The following is a 22,301-nucleotide window of genomic DNA, read 5'->3' as shown; positions in this document are numbered from 1 at the left end:
TCTCAGATAGGTTGTTGGGACCAGTAGCCTCAATGCCACCAAAGTACTTTTCAGAAAAGCAGAATTTCAGGCCTCATTCCAGGCCTGAAATTCTGCTTTTTAAAATTTTAATAAGATCCCCCAGTATTTAGTTTTTTAGCTTTTTATTTTGAAATAATTTTAGAATTAATAGTTGTGAAAATGGCACAGAGTTCCCCTCATCACCCAGCTTCCCCTAATTAACATCTTACATAACCATAATATAATCACCCAGACCAGGGAATTCACACTGATATAAGAGGATTAACTAATCTACAGACCTTAGTAGGATCTTGTCAATTTTCCAACTACTGCCCTTTTTCTGGCTCAGGATTTAATCAAGGACCCCACATTGCATTTATTTTCATGTCTCCTTAGTCTCCTCCAATCTGACAGTTCCGCAGTCTCTTTTTTTCTTGACTTTTTTTTTTAAGATTTTATTTATTTATTTGACAGACACAGCGAGAGAGGGAACACAAGCAGGGGGGGAGTGGGAGAGGGAGAAGCAGGCTTCCCACAGAGCAGGGAGCCTGATGCAGGGCTCGATCCCAGGACCCTGGGATCATGACCTAAGCCGAAGGCAGATGCTTAACGACTGAGCCACCCAGGCGCCCCTTTTCTTGACATTTTTAAAGAGTACTGGCAGTTACTTTATAGAATGTCCCTCAATTTGGGATGGTCTGGTATTTTCTTGTGATTAGGTTAAGGTTCTGAATTTTTGTTACAATGCTGCAGAAGTGATGTGGCCTTCTCAGTGCATTCTATCAGGAAGACACATCAGTATGTCTTCTTCTTGATGATGTTAACCTTGATCATTTGATTAAGGTGGTACCTGTCAAATTTTTCCACCATAAGGTTACTATTTGCCCATTTGTAACTAATAAGCACATTGTGAGGAGATAGTTTTAGACCAATGTAAATATCCTGTTTCCCATCACACTTTCACTCACTAGTTTGAGCATCTGTGGTTAGTTCTTTCTGGCAACCATCATTCCTGTACTATTTGCCTAATAATGGTGATTTTCTATTTACAGTATTTCTTTACATTTATTCATTGGAATTCTACCATAAGGAAGAGCTGTCTCTTATCCTCCATTTATTATTTATTTGCTTATTTATATCAGTTTTGGTCATTTTTTGGTCCACTTCACATCCTCGTGGCCCACCTTTTTATCCCAGTTGTTGCAGCAATCACCTGCCCAGGTATAACCTGGCAGCATCTTGCATCACCATAACTCCTGTTTTCTGGGCTGGGATTTCTCTGCCTCCCAGCTTGGAACTGATTCGAATCCAGTCTGTCATTGTCACCCATGATCAAACCAGGAGGTGCTAGAGACCTAACACTTTTAAACAGTGGGGAAGAGAGCCAGTGTATAAACATGCTCCTCTTCAGTTCCTTATGTGGACAATTCTGAAGTGTGTTCTTCACAGCAACTTGCAGTCTCCTGCTCCATCAAGCCTCAGTGGCCTCGAGCAGGTGATCATCTCAGAAACTAGCTTGGATTGGCTTTTCCTCCTTCATGTTTCAAGCTTCCCAGCCTCTACTCCTGTTCCTTGGAATCATTTACCAAAATAAAACACCTGTGCAAAAGAATTTGTCTCAGAGGGGGGAGTGGGGAAGGAGAACAAGCAAAGATTTGTGTATTACCAGTCGTTAAATATTTTGACTCTCACCCCAGTACGTAACTAAAACCCTATGAAAACTTTCACATCTACAAAGGAAATTCATACAAGTAAATTCATAACAGTAGAATAGAAAAAACCCCAAATATCTATCAGTAAGAGAATGGATTATATAAATTTTGTTATTTTTTACATCAGTGAAAATGAATTACATCGAGACAGATGACTCAAACAAAATGAGCCAACAATAATAATAATTTACAGATGAGTAATAAAGTTTGACCCCAGATATATGTAGTTCAACAACATGCAAAACTAAACAATATATTGCTTGGAGTTAAATACATAGCTGTTAAAATTGTCAAGAAAACCAAGAAGATTGTAATTCAGGATAGGGTTATTATGGGGAGGGAAAAGTAGGGGGTCACATTGGGGAGGCACACACAGAGCTCCAGTGATGTTAATAGTCTATTTCTTAAGCTGGTACATGAGGATTTATCATTATTCCTTTTTTTTTTTTAAAGATTTTATTTATTTATTTGACAGAGAAACACAGCGAGAGAGGGAACACAAGCAGGGGGAGTGGGAGAGGGAGAAGCGGGATTCCCGCGGAGCGGGGAGCCCGATGCAGGGCTCGATCCCAGGACCCTGGGATCATGACCTGAGCCGAAGGCAGATGCTTAACGACTGAGCCACCCAGGTGCCCCTATCATTATTCCTTATACTTCACATTTATATTTTTAGAATGAATAGAATATCATTAAAAGATTTTAGGTTTGATATTAGGAAGAGCTTAGTTTTATTAAGGGTGACTGTGAAATCCTTCCCCTGGCCTAACCAGCTAAATCATTCCAGAAACGAACTCAGGAGAAGGTTGTGTCCCTCGCTGAGGAAATTCCAAGGCGTAGAGGCCAGTCTCTGGAAGACAAGGCCTCCATTTAACACATTTTTGTATTAAGTGTCATTTCTTTTGTCAAGTCACTGGATGGATTAGGTGTGAAAACAGGATGCTGTTTAAAAATAAAGTCCATATCTGCAATTGTCCAGACAACTGCGGATCTTTTTGTATAATAAAAAGGTGTCATTAAGAACCTGTTACTCACAAGTGTGGTGTGGCAGCACCAGGTGGGAGCTGATTGGAAATGCAGCCTCTACATCCCACCTCAGACCTACTGATTCGGAGTCTGAATTTTAATGAGATCTCAAAGTAATTCCTGTGCACAGGAAAGCTTGAGAGGCACTAGTTCAGAAGTCCTCTAGCTGCGCCTACAGAAAGCAGCCTTCAGCACCAGGAGAGAGGGCAGCACATGCAAGTTCCTCGGGTCTAACTGTAATGGATCGGTGTCTTCCGTGGCCCTCTCTTTGGTGGCCCACATATTTATAAGTAGAGACTTTATTTATTTATGCTTCTTTCCTCTTTCCAGCTGTGCTGGGCTGTGGATGAGAGTGCCATTCAATAAAAACTTACTGAGCTTCTCTAAGCACTGAGGACAGGGTGGTGAATAGGATGGCATGGCTCAGAATATCAAGGAGTTTACAAGATACAGATACTAAATGAGTAATTAGGATCTGTTTAAAAGACGCGGTTTGATGGGCAAAGAGCTGGAGATGGGGAGTCAGAGGAAGCTTTACAGAAGAAAATAATCTCAGCTTAGAGGAGAAGGCGCATGTAGGTGAGATGTAGGTGAACTGGGGGGTTATTCCAAGCACAAGGAATACTCATGAATGGAGCTCTTTGGGCATTTATATGTGTATATCCCATGACTTGCGCTGTTCTTGGCATACAATAAGTACTTAATAAGTGTTTGCCCAATCAGTGTGTGTTCTGTCATATTTCAGACATCTACTCTCTGGCATGGGAGATAGTGGAAGCTTTATTTTCCTTTTCAAAGGAAATAAGATCCCTTAATGGGCAAATGAGAAGGAAGAGAGCTGTGTTGTGCAAATTGCTAAATTGGAACTGTGAGTGGGAACGAAAAATTGATTTACATGAATTTTCCTCCCTGAAGCAACTTGACAATTTATTCTGTTCTGGAGAATTTTCAGTTTTTGGCTTCAAACCCAAGCTGTTCCTTATTCTGAATTTCTTGGCCTGCTGTGAAACTAGCATTTAGTGTCTTTTACAGCATACCCTGATTAGGTCATGGAAATTCACAGCTAGATCGAACCAGTATATGGAAAATTTGAAACTTTCACTGCCCATTTTACTTCGTGGTGTTGGAAGGTGTTATGAAACATTGACTTTTAAATCAATTTTTTCAAAAACAGTATTATCTAATGATCAAAATTGCCATCATTTATTGAACACTTACTATATGTATATTACAGAGCAAAATCCTCGTATTAACTACAAGAGGGTAAGTTGAACCACTTGAATATTGCCAAATATTAGCAATTCATATGGTTCAACTTAATTTTGTCTTCAGACTCTCATCTTAGAAACTTATTAGAAAGGTTTCACTGACAGCCAAAGCCCTCCTCCAAAATTAAGCACTGAGTTTTTGTTACAGATAAGGAGATCCTGAGAGTTACAGCTCCTTAATAACATCCACCCATCTTACCCCCATTAGTCCAAGTGCTCTGTGTGTCTACCATGGTTGTTTACACATTGTACTGAAATAGTTTACAATCCATTTCTCCTGCTAGACTGAGTTTCTTGTGGGTGGAGGTTTTTTCTGTCTTGCCCATTTTTGTTTCGTTGTACCTAGAGTGTTTGAAAAAACTTGTTAACTTGAAACCTTAACAAAATTTCTGGTGGAAACTTAAGAAATACTATTGATTTGTTACTGGAAAATACATGGTAATCACTCCAGTGGGGCTTTTGCATTTTAGAATCAGTCCAAAGAGTACTGCACTTGGCATTCTTGAACTCCTAGGAGTTTATCTATGTACAATTATGCAGAAATTGTCTCTCCACCCCACCCCGGAGAAATGTCCAAGGGTGCTCTCTCAATTCCCTCACCTCCTTTAGATATTTCCTTAAATGGCATCTTTTCTGCCGCCTTCCCAGAGCACCCTATTTAATACAAGCCATGCCTCAAACACCATTTTCTGCTTATTCCCCTCCCCCAGCACCTATCATGTGATAGTTTACATTTTGCTTATTTCTTTTGCATATTTTCTTTCCCGTCCCCTAGAATGTAAGCTCATACGTGATTTTTCACATAGGCACTGACAAAATGTTTTAATTTTGAACAAAACGGACATGTATTTGGGGGTGTGGGCCGCAATTTTCTCTTCAGCTTCCAAATGACATGGTGACCTGGTCTGGTTTGGATCCTGTTTGCCTGGGTATTGAAGAACCCACATCCCCAGTGGTCTGTAACCCATTGTCTGAATAATTAATTACGGGGTGCCTCACACGTGGCCTCAAAGTCACTTGTCCCCACCCTCCTCCTCGCTGCTCCCGGGGAGGGGGGGCAGCCATCAAAGGCCTGGGGACCCAGAAATAACCGCCTTAGTTCCTTTTTTTCCAACAGAGATGGGGTTTTCCTGCTTCGGGCCTGGGGGATGGGGTTGGATGGAAAAGTCAAGATTCTGATCCAAGCCTAGGGGAAGGGATGGGGAGGAATGGGCGTGTCTATAATTTTAGGCCTCAGGCCTGCAGCCCGCACCGCAGGCGGCTGGAGAGCAGAGTGTTGAGATCACCGCAGGGTACCCATTGGGAAGCTCCGGGGAGCAACTGGAGACCAGGGCTGAGCGCTTGAGGTCCCGCCCCTTCACCTCGCCGCCCCCTCCTCTCTCTGGGGAGCCTGGGGGCGGGGTTTGTTTACTCCTTGCACGCACCGCCGACCTGGCCAATCCGTGGGGAGCGGCGCCTTACGTCACTCATCCAGAGAGCCAATCGGAGCTCACCGTGCTGCTCCGCCGCCAAAGCTTGCGCGGGGGAAGCGGGGCAGAGGCTGGGTTGGGTGAGGGCGGACGGAGCAGCCTGTAATCTGGGCTGCAGCCGCCGCTGCTTCTCGGCACGCGGGCGCGCTCTGACCCTTTTCGGGCAGGCTTGCGGGCGCATGCACGGTCGGCGTCCCAGGGCCTCGAACTCCAGGGCCTCCGCTGGGCAGGCCGCGCATCGCCCACCCCTTCCCCCAGTGTGAGTCCGCCGGGACGCGGCCGCCGCCAAGCGCGGGCGCCACAGGAGCGGCGGCGCCAAAGCCGCGCCCCAGGCTCGGAAGAACAGCCCGGAGTGGCCGCCTCGTCCTCTGCAGCGGAGCGGCGGTAAGGTCCGGGGCGAGGGCGCGGGCCCGCGCGCCGAGGGCCTCTGGACCCGGCCCCTCGTGTTCCCGGGCAGGTTTCCCTCCCTGCGCCTCGGGGCCCCCTCGTTACGGCGAGTCCCATCTGTTCGTTCCCACGCGTTCTCCCAGGCCCGGCCGAGTAACCCCTGAGTGTCGGGGGGCCGGGGCGCGGGGGAGTCGGAAACCCGAGAGCCCCCCTCCCCCGCCCCAGACGCACACAGCACATTGGGAGGAGGTAGCGTCCCCGTGTCACGCCTCGTGGAAGAGAGGAAGGGCTGCTTTCTACTTTCTCGGTCTCTTCAGGTCTTCAGGGCAGAACGATGGCTTCTAAGTCTGGTTTTCTGACTTTTCCGCCTTTCATGGCTCACACGCCTCCATCTGCCTCTACCAGGTGTATCTCAGAGTTGCAAAGCTTTCTGCGCTTGAAAGAACCTCATATCCCGCAAAAGGGAACTTTTCTCTAAAGTAGAGGATCGCTTGTGGGGCCCATACACCTTTGAGAAATTCCAGAGAGCTAAGATCCCTCTCCACAGAGAAGTGTAAAGGTTTTGTAGGATCTCTCCGAGACGTAGTTTAACTAAGTGGATGAGCGCTCAGTCTCTGGTTACCAGTTTGTGTTATCTTGCATTGTGTAGTCTGTTCCTTCATATGTAAAATAGTAGTGACTGCCTATTCCAGGTGTTTCGAGGAGTAAATGGACCAGTCTGTGGAACGCATTTGGAACCGAGCTCACCACATATTAAGTGCTCTGCATGAGTTAGGCATTTTTATTATGGTCTACCGTGAATGCCGGTTCAGAAAAGTGCCCCGTACTGTTGTTTCTCTTTTTCTGTTGAAACAGTTAACAGGCTCATCCCTTTTCATATTTACTGCTGAAGCTCCCTTTGAGCCTTTGATACGTTTCTCTTCCTCATTCTATCTCAGAGGGCTCAGACTCCCTGTCCCACTTATTTGCTCTCTTTTTAGTAAGTCAGTAACTCATTCTCTTCCTTTGCCTCTCTCCCCTAAATCTTAGTTTTGTGTATTTTCATTTGACTTCTGTAGCCTGATTTTTTTCTGGGCCACTCTTCTTTTCTCTTAATGGTTTGAAATTATCTTCACCTAATAAATAAAGTTACTCATCTGTCCTCTTTACAATGCAATCCTGACCCAGTCTGTGTTCAAAATTAAATATAAAATAATTTCGTTGATCGGACATTGCATGATGCTTTTCCATTTCCTTGTTTTGCCTATAATTTAGCTAAAGCTTTATCACTATCCTATTACTATAATAAATCTTTAATAGTGGTGCCCATTCTCAAGTAACAGCAGGAGAAAAATCAAATGTCTAGACCCGGGATTCTCTCACCCTGTGTACTGGCTCTGGATGCTTTTGTTATTTATTAGAACATCTTGTGCCTGGAACTAGAGTCTAGTCCACTGGCAGTCATGGTGTCTGTAGCTCTGTTCTGGCTGTACAGTTGCAGTTTCAGCAGTGTGGCACCTATATTTAATAAAGGCCCAACACCTATTAAACGTACTTTTGAGTTCTCTTTATTCCCAGTTGTTTAAGAGGGAAAGCGGAATTTTCAAGTGTGTAATGCTTCATATTACCATTCTGTGATCACGTAACTTTCTCCCCAACTCTTTTTAAATGTGTAGCCTGACTGGCACTTTCAAGTTTTTCCCTTGCAGCCAAAAATCTTAACTGTCTGAGCTGTGTGTTCTCAGTACAACTTGAAATTGGATGTACAGATGTTTATCCTTAATGTGAGAAGCATTTGTGGATGAAAATTAAACACTAAAAGATACCCTAAAAGATTCAAAGATTGTTTTTTTATAATTAGGAATTGAAATGTGAATGTACATTTGCTTTTTTTTTTTTTTAAACATGATAAAAAGACTGGCTTTGTTTTCTTGCTGTTGATAATTTATGTTTTATAGAAAATGCATGATCTTGGGGCGCCTGGGTGGCTCAGTCGTTAAGCGTCTGCCTTTGGCTCAGGTCGTGATCCCAGGGTCCTGGGATCGAGCCCCACATCCGGCTCCCTGCTCCGTGGGGAAGCCTGCTTCTCCCTCTCCTACTCCGCCTGCTATGTCTCTCTCTCTCAAATAAATAAATAAAATCTTTAAAAAAAAAAAAAAAAGAAAATGCATGATCTTTACATTGCACCACAGCTTTTTAAAGCCCTTTTAGATATTTGAAAGTTTTTAGAACACGGTGAGGAAACAGACTAAGACTAAAATTAAATTCATGGCAAAGGTAGTGAATGAGAACCTAAGTATTCTGACTTCTAGTCTATTGTTTCCTTGTCTGTAGATCTCAACAGTTAACCCAGAACAAAGGATAAAAAGGGAGGGTTTAAAATGAAGTTTTTAGCAGAGCAGGGAAATTTCTAATTTGGGCATTATACTAGATGTTGAGTAGCATATTAGCATCTTATTTTTTAATATTTAAACTTAAGTATGTTTCTTTTGAAGGTTAAATGATAAGCCATACTATCTAAGAATTTACTCCAGTTTACATTGTCACTTGGCAAATTTTACTTCACTTTTTTTCTGACTTTGTCATCATATTTTTTTTTTTAAGATTTTTTATTTATTTATTCGTAAGAGACAGAGAGAGAGAGAGAGGCAGAGGGAGAAGCAGCCTCCCCGCTGAGCAGGGAGCCCGATGCGGGACTCGATCCCAGGACCCTGGGATCCTGACCTGAGCCGATGGCAGACGCTTAACCATCTGAGCTACCCAGGCGCCCTGTCATCATATTTTGACTCTTACTGCAAAATGTATCATAATGGCTCTCAGAAGAAACTAGAAAGCATAGAGTTGAGTTTTTTAGATCATAGAATTATAAGTTGTAATGAATTTTAAAGATTATTATATATACTTGCCTTTTCATACTTGAATCCTTTCCATTTTGATCTGAGACATCTTACTGTAGGAGTGGGGCATGAATGGATTGTGAACTCCTGGAACAGGATACAGAATTATATGTATTTGTGTATTTTTCTGGAGAGAAGATTCATAGTTATCTAGTTTCTGAGGCATAGGTATTTGGACATACGGTATTTGGGTATATGGTTTCCTTTACTGAACCAGAAATTCCATCCTCACTGGTTCTAGTTCTGTCTCTTCCATAAGTGGGTTTTCAAATATTTGAAGATACTTATTATATTCCAAATTCTTTCTTCTTGAGACAAAATATTCTGTCTTAACCTCTTCCAATGATTTCATTGTTTTGATTTGAGGCTCCTTACATTATTGATGGCTTATTTGTGGGTTTTTTCAGTTCATCCATACTCTTCTTAAAAGTGTGGTACCCACAGATATTAACCAGTAGAGAAGACCATAAGTTACTTCTCTGATTTTAAAACATGTACTTTAAGATTAAGAGTAGATTTGCTTCTTTGGCAACCACATTGCACTGTTAATTCATAATAATGTCCTTGCTAAGAAGACAAACTCTGGAGCTAGCCTGCCCGAGTTTAAATCCTAACTCTACAGCTTATCAGCTGGGTAACCTTGAGTAAATTATGTAAACATTTTTTGGGCCACAGTTTTCTCATCTGTAAAATGGGGTTTATAATAGTACCTGTCTCATAGGATTGTTAAAAGGAATAGATTGAACACATATTACGTAAAGCATTTAGAATGGCCCCTGGCATTTAAGTGCTGTATACATTACCCATTATTATTGATTTTGTAGTCAACTAAAATTCTTGAGTTGTTTTGTCTATGTTCTCCCAATTCTTTAATAGAATTTTTTTGGGGGTAGGACTTTATATTTATCCAAATTAAATTTTATCTTGTCAGATTGGGTCCATTCTGTTGACTTAAAAAAAAAAACTGATTTGGTCATATGATAATTATGGGCTTATTTATATATCCATAGATTTGATAAACTGTACGTTTGATAATGCTGACATTGCCTTCATGCAAATCTTATTAAAATGTTGACTAGGCAGGGCTAAGAACAGAGGTTTGCTCTGCTAGAGACCTCTGTTAAGATTGATAAAAAAAAACAACTCAGTAATTCTTTGGCTCAAGTTGTTCAGACAGTTGGAAATCCAACTAATTTAGCATTATTCACCTCAAATATTTCCAGGTTTTCACAAGAAGTATATAAGAAACTAACAATTTCAATTCTTCCTAAAACCCAGATAATTTTATGTACTTCATTTTAAAAAAATCCTACCAAATAATTTTATATACTTAATTAAAAAATCCTATCAGTTCAGTAACTGTCAGGAAAAGAGCAGTAATCTGTCATTATTTGTCCTTAATTAACACTACACTGGACAGTATACAGTGTATGTTGGTTACTACCTTTCCTATGTTCACAAACTTGTCTCTGTAATGATTCTAGAATCCTGGCTAGAGTTACGTTTAACTTCAAGAAAGTTGATAGGATCACCTTTCTCCTTTCTTTCTTTCTTTTTTTTTTTTCCTTAAGTAGGCGCCACACCCAGTGTAGAGCCAAAAGCAGGGCTCAAACCCATGACCCTGAGATCAAGACCTGAGCTGAGATGAAGAGTCAGATGCTTAACTGACTGAGCCACCCGGGCACCCCCTCCTTTTTTTGAATAGCAATACTGCCTATCCTGTCTTTAGTCTTATAGCAACCTCTCCTGCTCACCATAGTTTCTGGACAGTTGTGAGCAGCTGCATGGAAATTTCATCTGGAGCTGCATACCTTGTTGAAGGTTTGCTTGGAACAGTTAGGAATTCTCTCTAATCTTCTCATTCATACTGAGTTTTGGTTTTCATTAATTCATTGATTAAATTTATTAAATGCCCCTTTTACACAGAATACCAGTGTTTGTTTCATCCCATGCAATCTGAATTTTCTTGATAGAGGTGCCTGAAGCAAAAAAGTAATCCACATCCATTTCTCTCCATTTCTCTCCGTTCCTGCTGTTACCATAGTCTGGGCCTTCTTTCTTCTGTGGCCTACAGTAATAGCTTCCCATTGACCTTCCTTCTTCTAATCTTTTTCTGTCTCTAATGCTTAAGCATTACAGCCAGAGTCATCTTTATTTTTAAAATGTGTGGATTTATGGGCCCTTGAGTGGCTCAGTTGGTTAAGCATCTGCCTTTGGCTCAGGTCATGAGATTGAGCCCTGCATCGGGCTCCTTGCTCAGCAAGGGAACCTGCTTCTCCTCTCCCTCTGCCCCTGCCCATGTGTGCTCTCTCTCACTCACTCTCTCAAATAAATAAATAAAATCTATAAAAAAAAATGTGGATTTTAAAAAATCTTTTCTTCCCCATTGGAATAATCTGTAATGATCTAATTAGATTTTTAATTTTCAGTACTTTCCAACTCCCTTAGTTTTTCTGTTTACTGTTCTTTTAAATTCAAGCCCCTTACCTCCCCCGCCCCCCTTTAAACCTTCCTTATTCTTTTTTTTTTTTTTTAAGATTTTATTTATTTATTTGAGAGAGAGAATGAGATAGAGAGCATGAGAGGGGGGAGTGTCAGAGAGAGAGGCAGACTCCCTGCTGAGCAAGGAGCCCGATATGGAACTCGATCCCGGGACTCCAGGATCATGACCTGAGCTCAAGTCAGTCGCTTAACCAACTGAGCCACCCAGGCGCCCAAACCTTCCTTATTCTTAGGGATGATACGAACCATCAGCCAGATAGGCATGGAGAGATGGTGACTCCCTACCAGCTGGTCTTTGTGTGAGTCACTCAGCAGACAGATATGGAGTGTTTACTATATTACAGGCACTGTGTGAGGCACTGAGTTGACAAAGGAACATGACATAGCTCAGCCCTTCAAAAATTCTAAGTGCAGGGAGGGGTGCCTGGGTGGCTCAGTCATTTAAGTGGCCCACTCTTGATTTCAACTCAGGTCATGATCTCAGGGTTGTGAGATCCAGCCTGTGTAGGGCTCTGTGCTGGGCGTGGAGCCTGTTTAAGATTCTCTCTCTCCCTCTGCCCCTCCCTGCTTTTCCTCCCCCCCACCCCACCCCTGCTTAAATGCACACCCTCTCTCTCAAAAAAAAAAAAAGAAAAGAAAAAAGAATTCTAAGCGCAGGGAAAGATAGGATAGAGGAAAGTATTTGGAGAACCAAAAATCTTTTTTTTTAACACTCAAAAACATAATAATTTTTAACAGATTCTATTTTACTTTAAAAAGAGCCAAATATGTTGTTACTGAAGAATGAGTTTGTTAAAGTGACCAATTCAGTCCTAGTTAAGTTAAATCAAATTGTAAAATAGCAAACCTATAAATGTGGAAAAATAGTACATATTTCACAACTGCCAACATAAAATGTTTAATCAAAACTAGAAGCAGAAGGGGGCTGGGGGGCTGGGCAAAAAGCTGTGAAGGGGGGTGGGAGGTACAGGCCTCTAGTTGTGGAATGAATAAGTCATGGGGATGAAGGTACAGAATGGACAGTATGGTCAGTGGAACTATGATAGTGTCGTATACTGACAGATGGTAGTTACACTTGTGGTGGGCATAGCATAGCATGCAGAGATGTTGAGTCACTATGTTATACACCTGAAACTAATGTAACATTGTGTGTCAACTATACTTCAATAAAAAGATAAATAAAAATGAAAATTAACAACAAATAAAAGTAGAGAAGTGGTTATATAAACCTATTCCCACTTTCTTAGAGGCTCCATCCTCAGAAGCATACAATGAGATGCTACCTTTAAAAAAACCAAAACCAAAATCCTGGGAGCACTAACTTCTCTTTTATAGTTCACGGAAGAGTGGACAGTTAAAAAAAATCAGTTTGTTAAGTTTTTCTTCACAGCATCCTTGAAATTGTGGTGGTAATGTAAAGCTACCTATAAAAGAGAAGGATTTATTAAATGCTATTCAAAGGAGAGAAAGGGATGATAAGCAGTTGTGCTCAGAACATATACAACTAACAAATGGTGGTCAATAGAGTGACTTTTAGGTTAGTATTTGGAAAACCTGTTAGGTAAGTAATTCTGCACTAATTAATACATTTTTAGCTGTAAAATCTTTGTAAGTAGAAAATTTTGTGAGCATAATGATTATGTATTTTTAAGTTGGATAAATCAGTATTTACAGGCAACAGAATATATTACCTGTGCAGGCATTCCAAGAAACAAACTGTCTGTTTTTTAAATTAGTAAACAGTGACGTAGTGAAAGGAAACGACAGTTTCTGTGTAATGTATGTGATATCTTAAATTCAGCTGTATTTCAGTTAATTGGTTAAATCATGATTATGAACTGTGTGAATTTATTATACTGATGGGTTGCTGTGAATAAAAAGTACATACTTAGATAAGGTATTAACCTAACTTCTTTGTAACATAAATAATTTTGTTGTATTGTAAGGTCTGTATTATGTGTCACATGTCCTTTTGAATTATTCAAAAATTAAATATATGTAGGCTAAAAGAAAAAATGGATATAATGAAATGATGTAAAATCTTGATGTGGGGATGAGAGAAGAGAAAAAGGCTAAAAGTGTTTCCAGAAAGTAAGAAGGATAAAAATATGATTGCAGGTATTAGTGGCAGTTTTTATTGTTAGTCACAGAGCAGGAGTACCATGTATTTTGTAGTCACAGATGTGGTGGCCAGTTCAGTTTATGTCTGGGAAATTGAATAGGCAACAAGAAAATAAGTGTATTTAAAAATAAGATTGATAGAATATATCTTCATCAAAGTAGAATAGATAGCAGAAAAGGATTTTTTTTCCCTCTTCCCCTTTAACTCTAGGCATATATTGAAGCATTCTGACAAACTGCTGAATGGAACTCAGATTGGCTATCTATCTATCTAAGTATCAAAACTCTCTGACTTATTTAGTACTTATTCCTGTTTCTGTGAAATTCACTCCAGTATTTTACCTGGAAAGAAACAGTTTGACTCAGATTGGCCTTCAATGAAAACAAAAAAATTTAATTTGACTTACTTTTACATAAAACTTTTTCTGATTATTTTTTATCATCTTAACTTCCTCAAGGGTAGAATAATCCTCAGCCCATCATCTAGTCATTTATTAGGCTTCCTAGAACAATAGGCAGAACATGAAGCAATTTTTCATGTTGTGACTAAAGCAGTTTTGATGAATTTTACCAAGTTAATCTACATCTATTTTAAGTAACCAGTCTATGATTGGTAATATTTTTATGTCCAGTATTAGAAGTTCTCACAGTTTACATTTCTAGTGCTTACTGTGTGTGAATCGTATTGCATCTGATATTCCCCATTAAGACACTTCCTGTTTTATCTGTTCTTTGTCTTAAGAGTGTGCTCTAGGAGATCAGGTGGGTAAGGATGAGGAAGTAAAGTAGGCCAGTTGTGCTTTCTGGATTCTTCTGGGCTTAGGGTCTCAGTTTTGTCTTTTTGACTTCTAGTATTAATATTTGGCTGTTATCAGGGACGCCTGTGTGGCTCCATCGGTTAGGCATCTGCCTTCGGCTCAGGTCATGATCCCACGGTCCTGGGATTGAGTCCCGCATTGGGCTCCCTGCTCCGTGGAGAGCCTGCTTCTCGCTCTCCCTCTGCCTGCCGCTCCCCCTGCTTGTGCTCTCTCTCTCTCTCTGTCAGATAGGCTGTTATCAGTTTTAACATTTTCTAAAAGAAAGGCTTTCTTCCTATTTTTAATCCCATTCTCCAGAGTTAAACTCATGTTTTTAAAAAACTACACTTTTTATTGAAAAGTGATAGATTTTTAAAATTCCACAGATTTTCACTAACTAAATAACAACTGTGTAACCAGCACCTTAGTATCCCTTTGCAGTCATGAACTCCTCTTCTAGGGAACTATCCTAACTTCTAAGAGCATGGATTGGTAAATAACCATAACCACATCTACTTTTAGTTCTTTTGATGGTTATCACTCTTAATGGTATAATTATTGCTCTGTTTCCTTAAAAAAACCTTTTTATTTTGAACTAATTTTAGACCTACAGGAAAGTTGTAAAAGTTGTACAGCAAGTTTAATTATGTCCCTCAGCCCATTTCCCCTAATGTTAACATTTTATATAATTGTAGTATAATTTTTAAGAGCAAGAAACTAACACTGGTACAATATTATTAGCTAAACTACAGACCATATTTGAATACCATCAGTTTTTTCACTAATGGTCCAAGATCCTGTCCAGGTTCCTACATTGCATTTAGTTGTTATTTCTGTTTAGTCTTCTCTATTGTCTAATAGTCTTCAGTTTTTCTTTGTTGCATGACTTTGACACTTTTGAAGAGTACTGATTGTATATTTTTCAGAATGTCCTCTATTTGGGTGTGTCCATTGTAGTCTCATGGAAGTGCAGTTACGCATTTTTGGTAAAAATACCACAAAGAATGATGTGTCTTTCTTTCACAGAACATACCAAGGGGCTCATCATGTCAGTATATTTTATCATTAATGATGTTTACTAGGCCACTTGGTTAAGTTGATGGATGCCTGGCTTCATTTTTTTTTACATCCAGATCTCTAATCCTTTGGAATTTATTCTTGTGTATGGAGTGAGATATGGCACTAATTTTATCTTTTTTCAAAATGGCTACCTAACACTTTTATTAAAAAGTTCATCTTTTTAATTGGTACAGAAAAGCATTTGAGGGAATCCAACACTTTTTCATGACAAAAACACTCAACAAACTAAGAACAGAACAAAGCTACCTCAACATAATAAAGATCATATATGGAAAGCCCACAGCTAACATCATACTCAGTGGGGAAAGACTAAAAGCTTTTCTTCTAGAGGTACCTGGTGGCTCAGTCAGTTGGGCGTCAGACTCTTGATTTTGGCTTGGGTCGTGATCTCAGGGTCATGGAGTTGAGCCTGGCATCCGGTTCTGTGCTAGGCGGGGAGTCTGTCTGGGATTCTTTCCCTCTTCCCCCTCCCCTTGTGCACGTGCACGTGTGTGCATGCTCTCTCTCTCAAATAAATAAATCTTAAAAAAAAAAAAGCTTTTAAGTTCAGGAATAAGACAGGGATGTCTGCATTTACCACTTCTATTTAACATAGTACTGGAATTCCTAGCTAGAGCAATTAGGCAAGAGAAAGAAATAAGAGGCACCTAATTTGGAAAAAAGAAGCAAAATGATCTCTGTTTATAGACAATAAGATCTTATATGTAGAAAATACTAAAATTTTCCATACAAAAACCTGTGACAACTGATAAATTCAGCAGAGTTGCAGAATAAAAAATCAACATACAAAAATTAGTTGCATTTTTTTTTTTTTAAGATTTTTATTTATTTGAGAGAGAGAATGAGATAGAGAGAGAGAGAGCATGAGAGGGGGAGGGTAAGAGGGAGAAGCAGATTCCCCGCTGAGCAGGGAGTCTGATGCGGGACTGGATCCTGGGACTCCAGGATCATGACCTGAGCCGAAGGCAGTCGCTTAACCAACTGAGCCACCCAGGCGCTCCTAGTTGCATTTCTGTACACCAACACAGTGAGCAATTCTAAAGGGAAATTAAGAAAATTCCATTTAGGATAGCATGAAAAAGAATGAAATGCTTGGTACACAGGTACACTGAAAACTACAAAAACATTGCTGAAAGAAATTAAAGAAGACACAAATGGACAACCTGGTCGTGGATTGGAAAACTTAGTATTGTTAAAATACACAAAGTGATGTACAGATTCAGTGCAATCCTTATCAAAATCCCAATGATTTTTTTTTATGGAAATAGAAAAATCAAATTCATATGGAATCTCGAGGGACTCTATAGCCAAAACAGTCTTGAAAGAGAACAAAGTTAGAGGACTCACCCTTCTCAATTTCAATACTTATTGCAAAGCTTCAGTAATCAAACAGTTAATCAGTGGACTATAATAGTCCAGAGTAAACCCTTGCATATATGGGCAGATGATTTTCAACAAGGGTGTCAAGACCTTTTAATGGGGAAATGACAGCCTTTTCAACAGATGTTGGGGAAACTGGATATCCACATGAAAAAGAATGAACTTGGACCTTACTTTATACCATACACAAAAATTAACTCAAAATGAATCAAAGACCTAAACTTAAGAGTAAAACTACAGGGCGCCTGGGTGGCTCAGTTGGTTAAGCGACTGCCTTCGGCTCAGGTCATGATCCCGGAGTCCTGGGATCGAGTCCCACATCGGGCTCCTGGCTCAGCAGGGAGCCTGCTTCTCCCTCTGACCCTATCCCCTCTCATGCTGTTTTTCTCTCTCTCCCAAATAAATAAATAAATAAAATCTTTAAAAAAAAAAAAAAGAGTAAAACTACAAAACTCTTAGAAGAAATGGTAGGGAAGAAACTTCATGAGATTTGATTTGGCAAAGATTTCTTGGACCAGGGGAACTGATTTGGTGCAGTCGTTTAAGCATCTGATTCTTGGTTTGGGTTCAGGTCATGATCTCAGGGTTGTGAGATCGAGCCCCACATGGGGCTCTGCACTCAGTGTGGAGTCTGCTTGAGATTCTTTCTCCCTTTCCCTCTCCCTCTGCCCCTCCTGCTCTCTGTCTCTCTCTCAAATAAATAAATCTTAAAAAAAAAAAAAAAAAAAAAAAAGATTTCTTGAACCTGATACCAAAAGCACAAGTACCAAAGTAAAAATAGGTAAATTAGACTACATCAGAATTTAAAACTTCTCTGCATCAAAAGACACCATCAACAGATTGAAAAGACAACCTGTAGAATGGGAGAAAGTATTTATAAATCATATGTCTCTTAAGGAGTTAATTCTAGAATATATAAAGAAATTCTACCAAAAAACAAACAACCTGATTCAAATATGGATAAAGGACTTGAATAGACATTTCTCCAAAGGAAATACAAATGGCCAACCAGCATATGAAAACAAGGAAAATGCAAATCAAGACTACAAGGTGATATTACCTCACATTTTTTAGGATGGCACCTATCAAAATAAATAAATAAATAAAAAGTGTTGGTGAGGATGTGGAGAAATTGGAACCCTTGTACACTGTGTTGGTGGGAACATAAAATGGAATAGCTACCACGGAAAACAGTTTGGAAGTTCCTCAGAAAATTAAAAATGGAATTACCAGAGCGGCTGGGTGACTCAGTTGGTTAGGCATCTGTCTTCGGCTCAGGTCATGATCTCAGGGTCCTGGGATTGAGCCCCACATCGGGCTCTCTGCTCAGCGGGGAGCTGTTTCTCCCTCTCCCACCACTGCTCCCCCTGTTTGTTCTCTCTCTCTCTGTCAAATAAATAAATAAATAAAATCTTTTTTTAAAAGTGGAATTACCATATGTTTCAGCCATTCCACTTCTGGGTATATACTCAAAAGAGAGTGGAGTTTTGGGGTGCTTGGGTGGCTCATTCAGTTAAGCGTCTGACACTTGGTTTTGGCTCAGTCATGATCTTAGGGTCATGAGATTGAGCCCTGCACTGGGCTGTGCACTCAGCGCAGAGTCTGCTTCAGATTCTCTCTCCCTTCCCCTCTGCCCCTCCCCCTGCTCACACACATGCACACACACACACTCTCTCTCAAATAGATAAAATCTTAGAAAAAGTAGAGTCTTGAGGTATTTATGTACCCATGTTTACAAAAGGTGGAAGCAACCCACGTGACCATCAACAGATGAATGGATGAGCAAAGTGTGGCATATACATACAATAAAATATTATTCAGACTTAAAAAAGGAAGAAAGTTCTGACACTATAACATGGATGAACCCTGAGGACATTATGCTAAGTGAAATAAACCAGTTACAGACAGACAAATCCTGTATGATTCTACTTATATTCTACTTAAAGTAGTCAGAACCATAGAGACAGTAGAATGGTGGTTGTCAGGAAGTGGGGGGATTGAGAGTATGTGGAGTAATTATTGAATGGTTATGGAGTTTGTTTTTCAAGACGAAAAGAGTTCCAGAGATCGGTTACATGAAATTTGAAGTACTTGATGCTGCTGAACTCTACACTAAAAAGTGGTTAAGATACCAAATTTTAGGGGTGCCTTACTAGCTCTGTTGATAGAGCATGCAACTTTTTAAGTAGGCTCATGGGACTTGAACTCACAATCCCAATCAAGACCTGAGCCAAGATCAGGAGTGTGATGCTCAACTGATGGAGCCACCCAGGCACCCTGAGCATGCAACTGTTGATCTCGGGGCCCTAAGTTCAAGCCCCAGGTTGGGTGTGGAGCCTACTTAAAAAAAGAAAAAAAAAAAGATAGTAAATTTTATGTTGTGTGTATTTTACCACAATTTAAAAGTCATCTAAAAAAAAAGTCTACTTTTACTCAGTGATTGGAGATGCCACCTTTGTCATATACAAAATTTTCATATATATTTGGTTCTAATTCTGGACTTCCTATACTGTGTCACTGATCTATTAGTCTATTCATGCATCTGTACCACAGTGTTTTAATTACAGAAGCTATATAGTATTTTTAATGTCTGGTAAGGCTGTTCTCCATATTTTTTCGGTACTTTCTTGGTTATTTATTTTTTTAAGATTTTATTTATTTATTTGACAGAGAGAGACACAGCGAGAGAGGGAACACAAGCAGGGGGAAGTGGGAGAGGGAGAAGCAGGCTTCCTGCTGATAACGGAGCCCGATGCGGGGCTCGATCCCAGGACCCTGGGATCATGACCTGAGCCGAAGGCAGACGCTCAACCGACTGAGCCACCCAGGCGCCTCTTTCTTGGTTATTTTTGAATGTTTTTCCATATCAACTTTATTTTGTGTAGTTTTGTTTTTTTTTAAGCAGGCTCCACACCCAATGTGGGGCTTGAACTCAAGATCCTGAGGTCAAAAGTCACACACTGTACTGATTGAGTCAGCCAGGTGCCCCTCCATATCAACTTTAATAGCAACTTGTGGAACCTCATAAAATGGCTTGTTAGTATTTTTATTGGGATTACATTGAATGTATAAAGTTAGGGAGAATTTATATCTTTATAATGTTCAGTTGTCTTACCCAAGAACAGGATATGTTCATGTCTTCTTTACTGTCTTTTAGGAGATTTAAAAAATTTCCTCAAATAGGTTTTTTTTTTAAAGAGCTTTATTGAGATATAATTCACATATCATAAAATTCACCTTTTAAAGTATACAATTCAGTCATCTTTCATATATTCCAGATATGTGCAACAATCACCACTACCTAATTCCAAAACATTTTCATCACCCCAAGAGGAATGATGTATCCATTAACAGTCACTCCCCATCCCCTTCTCTCTCCTGACCCGGCAGCAAATCTACTTTATGTTTCTGTGGATTTGCCTACTCTGAATATTGCATATAGTTGGAATCATACAACATGTGGCCATTTGTGACTGGCTTCCTGCACCTAGCATAATATTTTCTAGGTTTTTACATGCTTTAGCATGTATCAATACTCCATCCCCTTTTTATTGCCAAATAATACTCCATTGTATGACTATACCACATTGTGTTTATCCATTCAACAGTTGGTGGACATTTGGGTTTGTTTACACTTTTTGGCTATTATAATAATGCTGCTATAACCATTCATGTACAGGTTTTGTGTAGACGTTTTCAGTTCATGTCTAAAACTCGCATAAGTTTTATACGTTTCTTGTAATCTATTCTTAAGTATTTCATCTTTGCTGTTGGGTTGTCTTTACCATTATAATCCTAGTACTTATTGATTTTTGTTTTTTGGTACTTGTGTTGTTGCTATACATAAGTTCATAAATTCAACTGTAATTTAACATTGGTTCTATTCTTGCCTGGTTTTGGTGTAAAGGTTATGCTGACCTCATCAAATGAGGCATTGTTTAGAAGAGAATTCTTTGGAATTCTTTCATTTGGGGGACAGGTTTCCGTATATGTCTCTTAGATCAAACTTACTATTGTGTTGATGAAATTTTATAACCCTTACTGACTTTCCTTTTTTGTCTATTAGGCTCATCATTACTGAAAGATATGTGTTAAAATCTTCTTGTATAATTGTAGATTTCTCAGTTTCTCCTTTGTACCTTTGTTGTTTTTTGCCTTAACATTTGTAAACTATGTTATAAAATACTTTCAAATTTAGAGTGTCTTCCTGCTGAAAAGAACCTTTAATCATTATATCCTCTCTATCCTCTGTAATGCTCTTACAGTAAAGACCATTTGTCTATTTATAGAGTCACATTGTCTTTCTGTTCTCGTTCTCTGAAGGTATGTTTTTGATATATCTCTTGCAAAGAGTAGTTGGATTTTGTTTTGCTTTTTGTTGTTTATTTTAAACCCAATGTGTCAGTCTTTTAAACTAATGAGTTTATTTATGCATTACTTTTTACTATCTATGTATACTGCTTTTTCTGTGCTGCTTGTTTTTAGACTTTTTTATTTTTAGAGGTGAGGGAGAGCAGAGGGAGAGGGAGAATCTTGAGCAGACTCCCTGCTGAACGCAGAGACCCATGCAGGGCTCGACCCCACGACCTCAGGACCATGACCGCGACCTTAGCTGAAACAAAGTCGGACACCCAGCTGACTCAGCCACCCAGGTGCCCCTTTTTCTGTGCTGCTTTTATTCTTCTTTCCTGCATGCTTTTGATTATTCTTTTATACTTTCAGGGGTTGTCTTTATATTTTTAGTGAGATATTTAATTTAACCCAGTATTTCCTAAACAACACCAGGCCCACAGAATTCTTTAATTCTGATCATGCGTCTCCCTTCTTGTATTATTTTTGTCCAGGCTGTATTTCCTCCTGTTTCCCGCCACCCCCATTTTTCATCTTTTAAAATTATTCAGTATAGCTCTTGTACAGATGATGTTCGTTTATCTATACTCATTTCTTTTTTATTATTTTGTTCCTCTTTCTTGAGTTTCTTTCGCATATTCAGTTTAGTTTCCATGTTCCTGAAGTATATTTTTTGGATGTCTCTTTATTGAATGTCTACAAAGGTAAACCCAATGAAGATGTGTTTATTTCACCCTTATTTTTGAAAAATAGTTTAAAATTCTAGCTTGTTGGGGTGCCTGGGTGGCTCAGTCGTTAAGCGTCTGCCTTCGGCTCAGGTCATGATCCCAGGGTCCTGGGATCGAGACCCACATCGGGCTCCCTGCTCCGCGGGAAGCCTGCTTCTCCCTCTCCCACTCCCCCCGCTTGTGTTCCCTCTCTCACTGTGTCTCTCTCTGTCAAATAAATAAATAAAATCTTTAAAAAATAAAAATAAAGTAAAAAAAAATTCTAGCTTGCTATTATTTTCCCTTACTTGGCACCTTAAAGATTTAGTTTGTGGTGTTTTTGCTTTTAATATTGTTGAGAAGTCTTCTGCAGTCTAGTTGTCATTCCTTTGTAGATGTTTTTCTCTCTGATCTTTCTCCAGTTTTTTTATTGTGGTAAAGTACACATAATATAAAGTTTACTATCTTAGCCATTTTTAAGTGTACAGTTCAGTGTCAAGTACATTCATACTGTTTTGCTACCATCGCCACCATCTCCAGAACTCTCTTCATCTTGGAAAACTGAAACTGTTCTCATTAAACACTATCTCCCTATTCTCCCCTCCCCTTAGCCCCTGACAACCACCATT

General features: G+C 39.7%; 1 protein-coding gene across 2 annotated transcripts in view; it reads left to right on the top strand.

The window, feature by feature from the left end:
- The first annotated feature begins 5,538 nt into the window (after positions 1–5,538).
- The window catches only part of TFDP2 (transcription factor Dp-2), a 177,197-nt gene continuing 160,434 nt past the window's right edge, over positions 5,539–22,301 (top strand). The window contains exon 1 of one of the 2 annotated variants that reach the window (XM_034996122.1): positions 5,539–5,856. The gene's annotated coding sequence lies outside the window, so the exon portion shown is untranslated. The remainder of the gene's footprint in view (positions 5,857–22,301) is intronic. The other variant, XM_034996129.1, reaches the window with a different exon arrangement.

The sequence above is a fragment of the Mirounga leonina genome, unplaced genomic scaffold (assembly GCF_011800145.1).
Source record: "Mirounga leonina isolate KUSES-001 unplaced genomic scaffold, KU_Mleo_1.0 Mir_115, whole genome shotgun sequence".
Taxonomy (NCBI): Eukaryota; Metazoa; Chordata; class Mammalia; order Carnivora; family Phocidae; genus Mirounga; species Mirounga leonina.
This window is presented reverse-complemented; position numbering and strand designations above follow the sequence as displayed.